Raw genomic sequence first — 4,778 nt, 5'->3', positions numbered from 1 at the left:
CTGGCTTCCAAGGAGCATTCTGACTGTACTTTCTCCAACACAGAACCAACACCACGGCACATAACCACCACCACCAAAGGTATATTTAATACATCTAAGAAGAATTGAAGCTGCTTCATTTGCAAACTAAAAACTTGAAAAGCCTGTCCTTAGATAAAGTGACCTCTATGTTTGAATTTTTATAGAATCATGTTGTTAGGAGAAACAATAAAACACTTTTTTTTTTTTGGTCTGAGAAACTGTATATGTAAAATTTCCAAATGTGTGTATATACGTACCTATCTGTGTTGTGGTAGATGGTAGCTAGACCGATAAAAAGATAGATAGATTTGAGCATAAATCACAACAAAAAACTATCCTGATGTCACCAAGTCAGTTCTGACATATCGCAGAGTTTCCAAATCTGTAAATATCTTTTTTTCTTTTTGACACTTTTTGTTGTGAATTGAGTGAAGTTTTACAGAACAGATCATCAGTTTTACATTCCACAAATCTTACATCAATTATTGCAATCCTCTCCATATAGTAACAATTATCCTGTATCTTCCCTTCTTCCCAATCATTCTGAACTTTGTCCTTATGTAAATGTTACTGCTAAAACCATGTGAGGATCATGTGTAACTTTCCCTGAGAATTAAATTCAAAATCACCCCAAAGCCAATTCCTATGAAGAAGATGTCAGATATGCCTGTACCCTACAACCTTCCTTACTCTATTCTAACAACAACCATCCCTCCACTCTCTACTTCACATCTGGGTTCCATAATCCATTGCAGTGACCACACTGAACTCCTAATAATACTTACAATTATGGGGTTTATTAGGGAAGAGAATAGGGTACTATTCACTACTAAGGAAATAATTGCCATAATTTAAATCAGAAAAATAAATTCATGTAGCTGAGGTTTCATTTATGTCAACATTCTCTACACTCTTGATCTTTATTAATTTTCATCAACTAAACTCCAAATTGCTTAAATTCAGAACATCAGCATTAAGGACACAGCACAGATGACAAAGGGTCACCTGAAATCCATCAGATTCTTTAAATAATTTCCTATTTTAATCTGGCTGAGTATACCGACCTTTAGATCCATATTAAAAGAAGTATTTGTTTAATTGGGAGTCTGTCAGATAAGACAAGGGAATTATCCAGAAGTCAAAAATGTAAAGCCTTTATTTAAGAAGACCAGCATGCAATAGGCTTTGTTAACAATAGTTATAGAAAACTGAGAAAGAATGAAGAGTATGTATAACAATGTATTTTGTTTGTTCCTTTATTTATGTGACATAATTGCTGCATCAAGTTTAAAATTTCCTATAAAGGCATATTTTAATCTCCTTTTTGGCAGATATGAAGAATCTCATAAAACTTCTCATGATACTATTAGAAAAAGTATATTGACACTTGTATTTAGCATATTTAGTCAGTTTCTACTTCAATGCTTAGAAAGAACAGTGTTAATCTCTTCTCTTGTCACTGTATGCTATATAAGGAACAACCAAATTGCGTGTATAAAGTTCAAACTAAATATAAAATCATTTTGTTCAGAACATGCCTTTACTCAGCAGTTAGGTGGCATTTTCTAAATGAGCCCTCTAAACAGTACTCAAGAAATTTTCTTCAAAAGGTTATTTTCTAACACTTGAAAGGTCATTTCATCTTAAGAATTTTTCTAGGTTGTACTCCTGAAGGCATTATTTACCTGTCATAGGACTTTTTGACCTTTACTTAAATGAACAATTTTTTTTTTTTTTTTACCATTACTTTCATCTTCTACTGTTACTAAAACCCCAAAAACCAAATCCACTGTCATCAAGCCCATTCAGACTCTTAGTGTCCACATAGGACAGAATGGAACTGCTCCTTTGGGTTTCTGAGACTGTAACTCTTTCTCCTTTGACCATTACAAAAGGCTGTCCATTTATATACAGTCATTTTATACTGAAGACATTTGAGAAAAATATGTTAAAAAAAAAAAAAAAAGATTTGTGTTACTTAAGGTTTTGTGTCAAATCAGCTGTGTTCAGATTCTGAGTGGCTTAACAATTAAAACGCGGTGGTAGTGGTGGTTGTGTGTCATGGAGTCGGTTCCAAACTCATAACAACCTTGCATACGGTTTCCAAGGCTGTAAACTTTATGGGAGCAGAAAGCCTCATTTTTCTCCTGTGGTACAGCTGGTAGCTGGTAGCAGCCGCTCATAACTACTACAAATCATTATGCTACCTGAGCTCCTTAAAATGCAATTATTGTTGTTGCAAAGTGCCATCGAGTCGATTCCAACCCATAGCAACCCTGTAAGGGTTTCCTAGGAGCAGCTGGTTAGCTTGAACCATCAACGTTGCAGTTCAAACAGCTTTGCAGTCTGATGCATTAACCCACAGCACCACACCAGGACTCCTAAAATGCAGTAGTCATCTCTATCATAAAATCTGTTATGATACAATCACCCCCTAGGATGTGATCTGGTGTGATTGGCACTGATCTGATGTAATTATCCTATGTGTTGCACATCCTCATTTCTATGATGTTAATGAGTCTAGGTGCAATCTACAGGATTAGGCTGTGTCTTCAGTCAATTTCTTTTAACATATAAAAGAAATTAAACAAACAAGCAGAGCTCAGAGGGGCCTGTTGTTGTTATTTTTGTTAAGAGAGCCATCCAGTCAGGTCACTCATAGTGACCCGGTATAGGGTTTACAAGGAGTGGCTGGTGAGCTAGAACTGCTGACCTTGCAGTACAAACCAACCTTGCAGTCCAGGGCATTAACTCACAATGCTACATTAGGACTCCCAGAGACACCTATTGCCCCCCAAAAAGAAGAACTAGAAGTGGAGGACACCCTTTAGACCTGGGGTGTCTGCTCTGTTAAGCTCCTAGATTCAGGGGAAGATTGATCCTAAGCCTCATGGAGATCTCGGAGGATGGCTGGGTCTACAGATGCTGAAAGGAGACAGGCACCTTTCCTCAGACTTCCTCTATAGCTGGCACTCTGAATTTGGACTGCTAGACTCCTGGAGCTGTCATAGCATAGTGGTTACAAGCTCTGGTAGTGGTTACAAGTCGGGCTGCTGACTTCAAGGTCAGAAGTTCAAAACTACCAGCTGTTCCACAGGAAAACTATGAGGCTTTCTGCTCCCATAAAGATTTACTGCCTCAGAAATCCTACACAGGCTCACTATGAGTTGGAACTGACTTCAAGGCACATCACCACCACCACCAGCCTCCAAAAGTGTGAAAGTCCTGGTGTGGCACTGTGGGTTAATGCTCTAGACTGCAAGGTTGGTTTGAACTGCAAGGTCGGTGGTTCAAGTTCATCAGCCACTCCTCAGAAACCCTATACAGTGTCACTATGGGTCAAAACCAACTCAAGGGCACTTAACAACAACAACAATGAAGTGTGAGAGCAGTGCAGTGGTAGGCTTCATGCCTGCCATGTGGGAGGGAAGGGTTCTATTCCCAGCCCAGGCAGCCTACTGCTATCCTTGGAGTCCTGGTGTAGAATTGTAGGATAAACACAACTGATAACCACAAGGTTTATGTTGAAACCCACCAGCTCTCCCTTGGAAACCCTGAGCAGAATTGTTATGAGTAGGAACAGACTCGATGACATTTAATAACAACAAAATGTGAGAGAATAAATTCATGCTTGCTAAAGTCATCCACTTATTACTGGACAAAAGTCTGACCAGCCAGTATCAGAGACTGGGAGAGAATCAACATGTTTTATTGACAGATCTGGAAGTCAGCTAGAATCCTTTTCTGAAAGACTGCCTCACTTTCCCCCCATTTAATCCAAACCCTTATACCCCTGTAGGCATCCATCTATCTGCATTGTTACATTCTTTTCTCAGAGTTTTATGGCTGTTTCCTAGGGGATACAGTTTATGTCCCATTGAGCCAAGGCACCTTACATCCTGGGACATGATTGCCCCAAACAATGTTAATGGCCTTTTTGAAAACCTTTTTCTTAAAGTTACATTCTTTTAAGGGGTGAGAGATCATGGCCCTCCATTATTCCTCCCAGCTTGTCTTCTAATCATAGGTTTAAACTGACAATGTAGCACTAAATCCTTAGCCTATATGATCCAGGAGCACAGAGGAAAGGTTAGTCAGGGCAGTAATGACTGGGGACAATGATTAAAAGAGTTTGAACAGACAGGGGGAGAAAAGTTACTAAAAACCTTTCTCTTACATTTGTGGTGTTTCTGTTTTAGCAGTACTAGATAACTAAGACAGAAATTAAATGACTATAAGAGCACTTTTGATGCCACACAGCAGACAACAGGGTCTTTCTATTCAAGTTTCTTTCATTATTAGTAAGAAAGATAACACAATGATTGAGAACACAGCAAGCCAATGAACACAACAAGCCCAAGCACTGGTGCACACTGGGATCACCAAGGAAACTGTGTCCCACTCTTAGATATTTTGATTTAATTGGTCAAAGGTGAGTCCTAGTAGGCACTGTAGGGTGAACATTAGACTGCTAACTACAAGGTTGGCAGTTCAAATCCACCAGTTACTCCTCTTAAACTCAACACAGAGTTGCTATGAGTCGGAACCGACTCAATGGCACCTAAGAAGAACACCAAGAACAAGGTGGGGCCTACTCATTAATGTTTTTAAAAGCTTCAAATGTGATTCTAAAATGCAGCCAGATTTCAGACCCATTTTGTACTCTTGCAATGATCTTCAATATTTTTTTATCACTAATACCTCTGAGAATTTGTTAAAAACTATGGTCATCGGATGACTGGATGATCGGAGCTCAA

This window comes from Chrysochloris asiatica, unplaced genomic scaffold (genome assembly GCF_000296735.1).
Source record: "Chrysochloris asiatica unplaced genomic scaffold, ChrAsi1.0 scaffold00031, whole genome shotgun sequence".
In the NCBI taxonomy this organism is placed as follows: Eukaryota; Metazoa; Chordata; class Mammalia; order Afrosoricida; family Chrysochloridae; genus Chrysochloris; species Chrysochloris asiatica.
Note: the sequence above shows the minus strand (reverse complement) of the source record.